Raw genomic sequence first — 14,307 nt, 5'->3', positions numbered from 1 at the left:
ATAATTAATAAAACCAATTCTTTATTATTTATTATTATTTTTTCTGTGCAAACTTGATTGTCTTGCACAATTTTTTTGTTTCTCTTGAAAAACAACAATTAATGAATGAATGGATAATGATGAATTATTTCTTAAAATTAATTTTTTTGGTAAATTTGCAAGATAAAACTGACTTTACCGAGTAAATTCTGTAAATAGTGACTAATACTGACCAATTTTTAAAATACTGAATTTTGCTGAGCAGTTTTATACCCTATAATTTATTTCTTGGCGTGAACCACTTTTTGACCAAAGTTAACCATCAAAATTTTGTAATTTATTTGAATAAAGTTATTATCTTTAAATGAACTTGATGTGTTGAACATTAAAACAAATTATGGTTACTTATGATGGTTTTAGATCAATTTTTTTTAAAAACTATGACCACTTTACCCCACCCCAGGTCATTAACAGATATGAAAAAGAAAATGCCATTAAGCTATTAAAATAAAGTCTTTTCTTCCAAATATTCACTGCAGGGTGTTCACTATTATGCAGTGTAAAATAATGTCAAAACATTTTGAAGTTTTAAAAGAAATTCTTGTAATTATTATTTACCTAAGTTGAAGAACCTGGATTTTATGATGACTTTACCCCACCAGACATCAGAGTTCGTACTCAGTTTCAGAAATAAAATGAAGGAGTTTTGGAGGAGTTTTGAAGGAGTAAAATGAGATTTTGAAAGAGTACTAATGGAGTGTCATTAAATGATGTCACACTTTTTTTTCAATATATTTGACCATCAGCACCCTTTATCACAAAGTGTCACACTTCACCCCTTGTCACGTCATATTTTTTACAAACATATTGTTACAATAACTGTGTGATGTCACTTTTTGTCACCCTCTCCCTTCTCCTTGTCACAATTTCATGAGCCCATCCCCTCCTCAAAGCATGACATCACTTGTGGATGACCCTTTTTACAATATCATCTGCAATTAACTAAACAATTGTTTTTTTTTTTTAAAGCAATCACTTAATGTAGTACATTTACTTATGTAGTTTTAAATATTTAAATAATAATTAAACAACTTGACTTTTGCTGCTGAGAGTGTGGTGGAGGATAAAACAATAATCATAAAACTTGAAAAAATAGCAAAGCACCATTTAAGCATGATTTACTTCACTTATGAAACATCTTATTTTTCTAATAAAAATTTCATCTTCAACTTTTATGAATTAACTATGATCAATTTGTAAATTGAAAAAAATACATGCACGAAATTACTACATTAAAATCGCCTTAGTGACGAAGTTAGTTGTCAATTGAAGTATTTTAAGTTTCTGTTATAGAGGAAGATTATGTAGTACTAAAAAAGAAGGAGTTTTGAAGGAGTTAAAACCAAAATGAAGGAGTTTGAAGGGCCCTTCAAAAAATTTTTATACATGAAGGAGTATTGACTGAGACTATACCTCAAAACTCAAATTTTAAACTGGTAGCCAATGGCTACCAGATCGTCACAAAATGGTAGCCAAATCTTCAAAAAATGATAGCCAAACTTTATTTTAAGTTAAATTATTTAATTTATTTTATTCCATTTATTTATTTAGTGTATGTGTGTACATGTCATTGGCATAGCAAAGAACTTTTCTTACAAAATAATAATTAAAGTAAAAAGGTAAATAAAAAATATTTAAAAAAATAAAATAAAAAGCGAGCTAAAAAATAAAAAAGGAAAAGAGGGTTGAGGGAAAATTTTGCAGGGGGGGGGGATTGAACTTGGGGGAAACGGGACCCCTACCCAGATATTATTTAACACATCTTTTGCAAACCATAACCTGCATTAATTTATCTTTAAGCAGGGGTCTGTCCAGGATTTTTCACAGGGTCTGTTTTTTGTGAAAAATCAAGTAATTTTGTGAAAAGTGAATTAATTTTGTGAAAAATCAAAAAATTTTGCAAAAAAAATTTTTTTTTTTCTTTTTGTTAAAACGAAATTTTAGAATTTAGAGATGGCACAAACTGCATCAATTAAACTTAAAGTTGAGTGTTTTCCTCTTCTACGTCAAGAAAATCATTCTGGATTTTTTTTACTAATATTTGGCGGGGGGGGGGGGGGGCATCGCTTTTTCAAGTATCAATATTTATCTACCATTCTACATTATGTTAAATTATACTAGATATATTTCTGTACAGTACTTAAAATAATTGTAACAAAAATATAAATAAATAAAATAAAATTCAGAATAGGGATCAGCATTCAACTTTTTGACCCAAGACACTCTTAAAAAAGCACAGAATTTCGTTTAAAACTTATAAATTCCGTGATTTAAACAAAAATAAAAAGATATTTCAATTGTTTACCTCTTAACAAAGCGTAATAATCATTAAAAATTCGAAAAATCGGATTCCCATAGCGGATGCAAAGAGATCGCAATTCTCAAAGTGAAGGCATCAAAAGTATAAAAACGGCTTGTAAAAGAAATATTTTTGATAAAATTATTTTAAAATTGCATTTTAGAGTCCTATGATAAACATATCATTAATATCTGTGGACACAGTTGACCCAAAAAATAAAATTAAATAAACCATCTACTTAGCATTTTAATTTTCGACTCATAACAGAAAATGGAATTTTGCTTTAAAAACTTAAAATGAGAGTTCTAACAGAAATAAAGAGACTTTTCATTTATTTGAATCCTAATAAAGCTAAGTTAGCTTGAAAAAAGAAAAAAATATGATTCTCATATCGGATGTTAAAAGATTGCATTTTTCAAAATGTAGACATCTAAAGAAAAATAAAAGGTAATTAAAAGAGTTTACTTAAAGTTAATCATCCTTGTGTTAGCATCGAAAAATCAAAACCCATATAATTTTCTCCCAAAATAACAATTAAACATCGCACCGCACAGTAAAAACGCAAATATTGACAAGCTGGCAAAATTATGAGAATATTTTCTAATCAAGTCATTATAAAGGTTCAACGCCAGACGCTAAGTGGTGATAATTTTGAAGTTGGTAACACTATCTGAAGCGATCATATTTTTTCCTCACCTTTACTATCCCTTTGCAGTTCTAAGTTCATTTTGCAGATATATATTATTATTGTTTATTAAATCATGAGGGGAGAAAAGTGCTTATCAATGCCTTTTCAGAAAAGTTAACAAAAACACCGCTGCTAATTAGCTGTGATAAAACAAACAACCATTATATTTATTTGGCAGTAGCAATTATTTATCGCTTGCAGGAGCATCCCAAGAGTGCCGATTTTTTTTTTTTTCAAAATTAGCCGATTTTGTATAAGCTGATCCCTCTAATTTGACTTTAAAAAAGGTTCCAAAAATTATCGGTTTATACACAGAATTATGCGTTATTTTGCTTTCAGATTTGCTCTTTCAATAAACAATTTGACATCCGATCTTGTTTATCAGAATTTTGTGAAAGGTCCGTTTTGTTTGATCGGGATTTTGTGAAAGGTCCGTTTTGTTTGATCGGAATTTTGTGAAAGGTCCGTTTTGGTTGATCGGATTTTTGTGAAGGGTCCGTTAACGGACCCAAATATCCTCTGGCCAGACCCCTGCTTTAAGGGAAACATCACTACATCAGGACAAAAAAAAAAAAATAAATAAAGATTATTATTATTATTCAACTGTTAAAACTTCTAGAAACATCACAGCTTTCAACCAAAAGAGTTAGTTCCTTGATAAAGAAAACAACAAAATACCAAAAACTTGAACAGAATGTAAAGCCTAAACCATTTGCAATTCTACAAAAATATTTTTTTGCTTTTTCAAATGCATACAAAATTTTATAAAAATCGAAGCCTGAGTTCAAAAAATGAATAAATAAAAGAAAGGCAAACAATATAAAACAAAACGAAAAAAAAAAAAAGAAATAAAAGATCCAGCAGAAGAAAAAAAAGGATTTCAGGATTTCCACCTTCTCTAGACGCAAGGGCGCCATTTTTTTTTATTTATGTGTTTTATAAACACAATTGTACTTCTCTTTATTTATTTTGGAACAGACATTTTCCTCTTCTAACTGGTAAAAATGGACAATGTACAACGTGGCTGGCACCATTTTGAAAACACGTGACGCCATTTTAGGGTTGCCATCCAAATTTTGCTTCAAAATAGTTGCTTTAGTAGCCTAATTTGTAAAAAAAAGTCGCCTAAATAGTCTCCTCAGCACAATGATTAAGTTGCATTTTTCACCCATTTAGTTGCTTTTTCCAATTTCTTTTAACTATTTACTAACTCAAAAAATACTTAGTGTAACAAAATCACACAACAGAAAATCTTAAAACATAGCTATTTATAGTAAATGCAAAAAAAGAAAAAAATCAAAACTTAATTTCTCAGATCTAACATGTGTTTTAACATCATTCAACATTTTTTACTGGAACTACTACTTCAAAAAAGCAACTCTCAGAATAGTAATGAAGTTGGTATTTAAATTTTTTTTTAAATACTTACAAATTCAAAAAATACATTGTGTCACACAATCAAAAGATGACTACCTATAGTAACTACAAGAAAATAAAAACTTATTTTCCCAAACATAATATTTTTTTTCAAGATTAACTTGGTTCATTCAGCTTTTTTTAATGGTACTAATAATAATAGAATTTAATGAAGATCTTTTTTTTTTAAGTCAAGACAAAGGAATTATAAATTGAGTTTGAACTTGTAAAACATATTCATGAGTCTTCAAAGTATTTAAGTTGGGAGACAGTATTGACACTTTCCCATGCATTTTAAATTTTAAATTGTCAATACATTTAAATGTTGATTTTTTTTTTCAATGCTGATCGTTGATTTGTGTATTTCAAAGTCTAGTCGTTTTTAAAAATTAAGAACTGTGAACTAAAATGAGACAGTTTTTTCATACTACTATTTAAATGTAATAATTAAGCAATAGCTGTATAGGGAAAGTAATTAATGCAATAGGTAAAATGGCTTCTGAAATAAGCCAAGTAAACTACAAAATAGTATAAGGGAAGGGGGGGGGGGGCACATGTGAACATGGCACCATGACAACGTCAAGCAAAACATCTTAAAAAATTTTTAAATAATGGCAGGGCCAGTTCTACTTCTTAGCCTAACTTTTAGGGCAAGGACCCAGTTTATGTTCCTGTAGTGACAGGTTTTTTGTTTTAGCAGATGTTGATGTAATGTTATCAGACTTCTACATGTGAAAACATATTTTAAATTACCTAATAAGCTAAACTTAATTATTGCAAACCAATACATGAACATTCAAGTAAATTTATGAGTTGTTAATTGTTAAATCAATTTTCATTTCATTTTTTTATATTTTATATTTTAGTGCTATTAGTGATCACTTGAAGCAGTTTCCAGCTAAAAGGAGTCAAATTTTCATTTTCATATGAATTTCTCCTAGAGTTCAATTTTTAGTTACGTTCATTTCTATGTGAACTTCAAAAAACAAGAAAATTAAATTAGAGTAGCTTTGAAAATATTTATTTTGGGAATAAATTTGAAGATAAACAAGTTTGCTAGTTTGAAATTTCGTTTTTGTCCGAAAATACGTAACTAATAACAACTTAAGAACAAAGCTTTAAAAAAATAAGAAATTATTGAAATAAAAATCAAAATAAATTGCTTTAAGATGGCATAAGTTAAAACATCTAAGACCATTTAAAAATATTAAAACACTAACTGGATGCTAAAAGATTAAAATTTCGAGCGTGGCAAGACATTTTCGGCGAAGCACGTGTTCAACGCTTGAGTGTTTGTTCTCTATATTTTCATTTCTATGTACTTAAAAACAGGAAAATTCAGTTCAAGTAGCTTTGAAAATATTTATTTTTGACATAAATTTAAAAGTAAGGAAGTTTGCTAGTTTTAATTTTCGTATTTTTACGAAAATACGTAACTAATCACAACTTAAGAGCAAAGTTTTTAAAAAAATTAAGAAATTATTGAAATAAAAACCAAAATAAATTGCCCTAAGATTGCATAATTTAAAATATCTAAGACCTTTTAAAATAGTTCAAACACTAACCGGATGCTAAAAGATTTCAATTTCGAACACGGCATGCAATTTTCGGCGAAGCACGTGTTCAACGCTAGAATGTTAACAAACAAGAAAGGCTTTAGTTTTTTGCCGTACATATTAGGATAACTTAAGTCAAAGCACTGGAGATCATTATTAATAATGCAATTTTATTACAGAAAACGAAAATTTTGCATTTGAATTCGACCTCAGTAGATCGACACGTTCGCCGCGCGGCGAAATGCTATTGGCTGAAAACTGTATAATGCAATCTCCATGTGTTGGAATGCAACTGATTGGCTCAAAATCGTTCCTCCTCTTTCTTTTTCAGTGAATTTCATAAAAGATGAAAAAATAGTCGCTTTTTTATTACAAAAAGTCGCCGTTTTTTTAAAAATAGTCGTTTATGGCCTGTTTTTTGCCAAAAAAGTCGCCATAGTCGCCTAAGGTAAGAAATAGTCGCAAAAGTCGCCTTTTTAGTCGCCAAAGGCAACCCTACATTTTGAAAATTTACCTGGAAACTTAAAAATAACAATTTTTTTTAGGAGAAATGAAGTAAATAAACGAATATGTCCTCTCCTCCAGTAGGTTTTATATTTTTAAAAGAAAAAAGAAAAAGGAAAAACAAACAATATAATTCAAACAAAAAATCAAAAATCTTGCAAAAAAAAAATTTTTTTTAGTGATATCGTTTTAGATGCATTTTGACTCAAAGGAGCCATTTTTGTTTATACATATGTAAACCAAGTGTACAAGATTAATTCTTTTCATTTATTTTGGAAAGGACTTTTTTGTCTTAACTGGTAAAAATGAACAATCTAACAAAGAGACGCCATTTTGAAAACGAGTAGTTTAAAAATACCGCAAAACGAAGAAATAGCCATTTGTTAAGGAGAAATAAAGTTGAAAAATGAATTTAAGATCAAAGAGGCATAATTTACTAAACTGGTGCATGAAATTTGTCTATTTTTACGATCACGTGTAAAGAAAACCAAGTTTTGGAAGTAGCAAGTTTTGTGACGAATTTGCCGTCGTGATTGCGATTTTTGTTTCTATTCAGAACAAGAACACATAGCACAATTGCATATAAGTATAGTAATATTTAAAATACATTAAATTATTCGCATTTCGTGGTAAAATAATTCTTAATGCTGGACGTAAAGACATCAGAAAATGGCGGCCCGGGCGATCTGTTAGCCGAAATTTTAGTGGACAAAAGAATTTAGGGGAAGGTCATATGTCAAGATTATAGGTCAGGGAAGGTTGCATTGGCGAATGGTAGCCACATTAGCGACTGAAGTAAAAATAATGGTGGCCAAAATTTGAAAATTGGTCACATTTGGCGACAGGCGACTGCAAGTTTTGAGCTTTACACCAGACCCTACTCTTTCAACAATTTAATGGATTCTTTCAATTCAATTTGCACCCAATTTGAGTGCTCAGATTCTTTTAAAATATGGTATCGGACCTAATACCTGGTGACTATTTAATATTCTACAATCAGATTAATTACCTAACCCTTTATACAGGGGTGGATCCAGACAGAATTTTCGGAGGGGGCCATTTGGAAAAATATGATGCTTTGGAAAAATTTTGAATTTTTCAAATATTAGTGTAGCCCACCTTTAACTAGAGCATTTTTTAAGGAATTTTCACTAGGCGACACAAGTTTAACCTAAAGGCTGTAACTTCCCAATAATTTTCCTCTTTTCTTAATAAACGTGTGCATATATCATCGCCTCGAAGAGTGGTATTCCTGTAATCAGTACTGTGTTCTGAGTCGACTGTATCGGACTTTTGATTAAATTGGAGGCTGATATAAACCAACCGTAAGTATAATATTAACACCAAAGTAAAGGGGACCCGAGGGTTTCTCTGGCGGAAATTTTTCGAATTTGTAGTCTTAAAAACGCATTTTAGACGATCTTTGATAATGTTAGGGAAGAAGAGGTTTGGTGACGCTCTCCCCTGTCTATTTTTCGAAATAGTAGCTCTAGGAATGCAGTTTTAGATGATCTTTGATGATGTTAGAGGGAGGAGAGATTTGAGGGCCCATCTAAGGAAATTTTTCTTATTTGTAATCTTAGAAAGATATTTTAACTGTCTTTTGCAATACTAACGGCTCGGGTGTGACCCCCCCCCCCCTGCAGCTATTCTTTGAAATTGAAACCTTAAAAACGCAAACATTATCTCCAATAATGTTAAGAGGGAGGTTCGGGGTTTCTCCGGTGGATTTTTTTTTAGAGCCGAAAACGCAGTTTAATAAGATTTTTTCGTGATGATACGTGGAGGAGAAATTCGAGAGCCCACACCAAGAAGTTTTTCTAAAATGCAGTCCTAAAGATTCATTCTAATTATCTATGGTGATGGTAGGGAAGAAGAGATATGGAGCGCTAGCCCTCCCCCTCTCCTCCTGAAATTGTTTCTTTAAAAAGGTTGTTCTAGACGATTTTTGGTCATGTTAAGGGGAAGAAATATTAAAAGGCCCATCCTAGGAAAAATTTACTAATTTATAGACTTAAAAACGCATTCTAGACTATCTTTGGTAAGGCTAGGGGTGGAAGAGATTCTGAGGTCCACTCCCAATGTTTTTTTTAAATTGAACTCTTTAAATTGCAAATGTAGGCAATCCATGATTCATGAGTAACTTTTAGAGGACAAGCAATTTTTCGAAACTGAAGCTTGAGAAACACAATTCTTGAAGACTTTCAATGATGTTAAGGAGGAAGGAGTTCTCCAACATTTTGAAACTCAAGCGCTTAAAACAAAATTTAGGCCGATTTTGAATGATGTTGGCGAAAAGGAGAGGTGGGGGATTCTCCCCTGGAAACTTTTACAAATTATTTTTTAAAACTTGTTTTGTAGACGATCTTTGGTAATATTAACAAGAGGAAGAGGAGTGGCTTGGAGGGTCCCATACATTGAAAAGAGAATGAAGAATAATTACATAGCACTGCATAAAGCCAGGTTAAAACTTAAATAATCTAATTTTAACTTAATGTGCAATCATTAAATGTATAACTTTTTATCGGACACTTACTAATACATATTCCTTTTCTTTTCCCCATGGGGGAAGTAAACACATCTAACAAGACGAACCCATTATGCTAAATGAACCCAAATATTTGGTATACACTTGATATTTTTGAAATTTTTGTGGGGTGGCTATGCCCTCTTTCTAGCATTGTTTCCATTCTTGTTAGACTTGACGTGAATTACACTGAAGTTTTTTCCTTCTTTCATTTTTTTTCAATTTAGGCTAGGAAAGAGGGTTTAGAAAACTAGACTTTAAACCAGTGATGTTCCCATCATTTTTTCTGAGGGTATACTCCCAGTAATCCACTACGTACAATTTGTGTATGTGATCATTACCTTAGTACGTCATAATATGAAAATTTATGAAGCTTGAAAGTATACGCTATATGTCTAAAAAATGTTTGGGAGTATACAGCGTATATGGAGGGGAACATCACTGCTTGAAACTTCCTCATTGTGGTTTTATGGTTTCCCGCAGTGGCCTAGCGAGAAAAAATCCTTAGGGGGGGGGTAATTTTTTCTGAAGTTTAAAGTAAAGCTATGCCCTTGAGTTTACACACACACATACACACACCCACATATATATATATATACATAATAATAATAATAAAAGTGAAAAATATTGAAAAGACCACACCAAGAGCCCATAGATGCGCAATGCAGCAAAACTAAAAAGCCAAGTAAATATAAAATTAAGCAAAATATTAAACAAATTATAAATAATTAATGATGATAAAAAGGAAAAATGCAAACAGCTATTAAGTAGGAAAAGATAAAGTGTGAATCCAGAGCTCATCAGCCGTGGAGGATTCATTAAATATGGTCAAAAGACCAAAATTTTAACTATGAACTAAAAGAGAATGTTTAAGCTCCAGCACATGCAATATAGAGTAACATTGGGCAAAAGCACCATTTGCTAAACTAAAAACAATAAACTAGAGCTCAAACCTAAAACTAAAAGCAGGGGGTTTCGCCTCGACTAATTAGGAAAACAAGTTCCGATAATTAGCCATCCACGGGACAGTACCTGCCTATAACAAAATTGTCTTACCTTGAAATCCACGTAAACAGCCAAAACCATTATTCAACCTGATAAAGTTCATTCCAATTGTCAAAGAAACAATCCATAGACATACCGAGTCGCCTGTTTCGCACGTGTAAAAATTCATCCATCCCGGTGACTCATAAAAAATGGTTTGTCACGGTTGTATCATACATTTGCACAGTTAAACAGTTTCAAAAGAAGCGAAATGCTCATCGAAGGCTATACTTAAGCCAATATTTTCAACTAGATTTTTAGGGAAGTTATTATTAAAAAGTAAGTTTTTCAGTACTGAAATTTCTTGCTTAAATGCAGAAATGGTATTGCAAATTCTTTTTATTCTGATAGCTTGCGAAACAAAAATGCCAATAAAAACCTTTTTGCTTAAGCAGGAGGAAAAATCTTGTAAGCTGTTAACTGTGAAATTGAATTCGCGTCTTTTATCATAGATTGTAGTGGAACAATTAGAGTCAATTTGTATGTTGATATCCAGGAAATTAAAGCTATTTTGATTAGAACTAGTCTTTTTGAGCGTTAATGAACTATGATAAATAGTTTTGCTAAGTTCAGAAAAATTAGGAAAATATATACACAAAAGGTCATCGATTTATCTGCAACAAAGAGGTGTAGAGGAAGGATTGTCAATTAAATATTTTCTCTCATAATATAAAAGAAAAAGGTTGGCTAATGTAGAGCTAAAATTAGCTCGTTTTATATGCTCTGCCACAAACACCATCGGAAAAAATCTGAGTGTAAAGCTTGAACAGTTTCTCAAAAACTTCTAGAACAACTTAGACTTCAACAAATGAAATGGTTTTGTATTGTTAATAATAGTATTGAAGTGATCAATTTACTTAATATGCTTGATATAAATAACTTAGAAACTTTTGATTTTGAAAACCTCTTCACCAATATCCCACTCATTGAACTTTTTTTCCTCTGTGTCAGAACTTTTTAATTCGGTCAAGGATTCCCTTGATTTTAATGAATTGTTTTTTCTTGGTCTTTTTAAATTTTGTATTTTCAATAATTTTTTCAAAAATGGTAATTTATGTTTTCTACAAAGTAATGGCATAGCAATGGGAGCTAATTTTAGCTTTACATTAGCCAACCTTTTTCTTTTATATTATGAGAGAAAATATTTAATTGACAATCCTTCCTCTACACCTCTTTGTTGCAGATACATCGATGACCTTTTGTGTATAAATGTTCCTAATTTTTCTGAACTTAGCAAAACTATTTATCATAGTTCATTAACGCTCAAAAAGACCAGTTCTAATCAAAATAGCTTTAATTTCCTGGATATCAACATACAAATTGACTCAAATTGTTCCACTACAATCTATGATAAAAGACGCGAATTCAATTTCACAGTTAACAGCTTACAAGATTTTTCCTCCTGCTTAAGTAAAAAGGTTTTTATTGCCATTATTGTTTCACAAGCTATCAGAATAAAAAGAATTTGCAATACCATTTCTGCATTTAAGCAAGAAATTTCAGTACTCAAAAACTTACTTTTTAATAATAACTTCCCTAAAAATCTAGTTGAAAACATTTGCTTAAGTATAGCCTTCGATGAGCATTTCGCTTCTTTTGAAACTGTTTAACTGTGTAAATGTATGATACAACCGTGACAAACCATTTTTTATGAATCACCAGGATGGATGAATTTTTTACACGTGGGAAACAGGTGACTCGTGGGAAACAGGTGACTCGGTATGTTTATGGATTGATTTCTGGATATGTTTTTATGTTTTATATGTTATGTTGACAACTGGAATATATTTTTATCATGTTGAACAATGGATTGGGCTGAGTTTACATGGATTTCAAGGTAAGACAATTTTGTTATAAGCAGGTACTGTCCCGTGGATGGCTAATTATCAGAACTTGTTTTCCTAATTAGTCGAGGCGAAACCCCCTGCTTTTAGTTTTAGGTTTGAGCTCTAGTTTATTTTTTTTAGTTTAGCAAATGGTGCTTTTGCCCAATGTTACTCTATATTGCATGTACTGGAGCTTAAACATTCTCTTTTAGTTCATAGTTAAAATTTTGGTCTTTTGACCATATTTAATGAATCCTCCACGGCTGATGAGCTCTGGATTCACACTTTATCTTTTCCTACTTAATAGCTGTTTGCATTTTTTCGTTTTTATCATCATTAATTATTTATAATTTGTTTAATATTTGAAATTCTATTTGCTTAATTTTATATATATATACATATATATATATATATATATAATAATAATAATAATAAAAGTGAAAAATATTGAAAAGACCACACCAAGAGTCCATAGATGCACAACGCAGCAAAACTAAAAAGCCAAGTAAATATAAAATTAAGCAAACAGAATTTGCAATTCTGTTTGCTTAATTTTATATATATACAGGGGTAGAAGTGACCGACTTGTCACATATAGGACATTTTCCACAAAAAATATAGGACAAATATAGGACACATTATATGAATAATTTTGCTATGAAAAAAGAAATAATACATATCATATATTATTCAGTTATTCTTATCAATGATTTTGTTCAAAAAAAACCTCAAACAAAATATTTTACATCTATAATGACTTCCCTGTAGTTGAAAGAATAATTTTTGAAAAAAGTGTGCTTTATAGACTAAATAACTAAACAAAATTTGAAGAAAGATAATTTTTTTTTCCTCACTCATGACCCAAGTACTAATTCCACTGCTCTTAGATTTTATATATAAACTGAACCCTTTACCACTTGTATTAGGAACAAACAGAGCTTGAGAAGGATCCTTCTGACGTTTTTCAGAGTTTTCTTTATGCTTGAATGTTTTAGCATGCTGCCTTAATTGCGAAAATCCACTATTGCTTATGGGCACTGAACAGTTGCAAAAATGACAAAAAGCGATAAAATCCTTTAGTGCACCATGCACCAAAATTTGTAGAATTAATGTCCTCCTGATTCACCAACTCCACACGAAATGTTGTTAAGCAATGCGATTTCGCCATTATAATTCCACTTATTACAACAAACTACGTTTTAACATCATAAGGAACTAATTATTCCACGATCCCAAAATTCCACAAAAAGAAAAGATTGCAAAAAGAAAATTAGAACATTCCGATCAGAAAATGCACTGAACGCAAAAATATACAGTGAAACCTCCGAATAGCGGACAGTCAAGGGACTAGAAGTTTTGTCCGTTATTGGGAGGTGTCCGCTATTAGGAGGAACTACTTAATTTACGTTTTTCAAAATGGGCTGTTCTTCCCTTTGTAGAACACAATCGGAACAATTGCGAAAGGTTTACTACATTTTACGTCAAGTGTAATTAATCTGTTTTTTCTTAATAAAGGTATACTGACGGCCCACACTTGTCTTAAAAAGCATTTAATCAATTTAAGTAATCAGTTAAAACAGTTTGACATCTCTTTTTTGCATTACCAACGGCGGCGATTCGGCGGAGCAACACCCCTTTCCCCCACACACTTTTTATGGCTAATTTATTTATTTTATTTCAAGTATCTCTATTGCATGATTGACAGTTGGCAATATGAACTTGAATATGGGCAAATCTTTTTCATGTCTAAAAATTAAACAACCCAACGAAACCACGGCGCCATAAAGCCGACTACTACCGGCGCCGGTCAGCTCAATAGCATCTCCCGAGAGCGCCAGTTAGAAAAAGTGCCCAGTTTCCTCTTTTTTATCTTAACTTTTGAATAGTTATTGTGTACAAAACTCATTAAAATCTTAAGAAAAACGTACGTTAATTGTTAGACTGACATCAGTTTTCACTTATCTGCTTCAATACTTTCAAACCTAGCCGTTACAAAATTATGACTTTTTCCTCTTTTTCATTTTTTGCAGCCCGTAAAAAGTACCATGCCTTTTAGTTCTTTTTTTTTCTGCCCCCAACTTTTAAGCCCCAATCGCTGCCTCTGCCCATCACCACCTTTTTATTTCCAAGAAACAGTGATAAGGAAATGACGGGGGGGGGGGGGGGGGGGGAATATCAGTTGTGGAGGATGAAAAGCTTTGAAAGGCAAGCAGTTACTAAGATATTCTGTGAAAAGAAAAAATAACGGAAGTGTTACGATCACAAGGAAACTTTTTTGTGAAATAACTGTCCGTTATTCAGAGTGAATTACATGGAATGGCCTATATTGAGGGTCTGAGACTTGCAAAAATGTCTGTTAATTAGAGGTGTCCGTTATTCGGGAGTGTCCGTTAAGGGAGGTTTCGCTG

The sequence above is a fragment of the Uloborus diversus genome, chromosome 8, assembly GCF_026930045.1.
Source record: "Uloborus diversus isolate 005 chromosome 8, Udiv.v.3.1, whole genome shotgun sequence".
NCBI lineage: Eukaryota > Metazoa > Arthropoda > Arachnida > Araneae > Uloboridae > Uloborus > Uloborus diversus.
The sequence above is the reverse complement of the archived record's forward strand: the minus strand, read 5'-3'. Positions refer to the sequence as shown.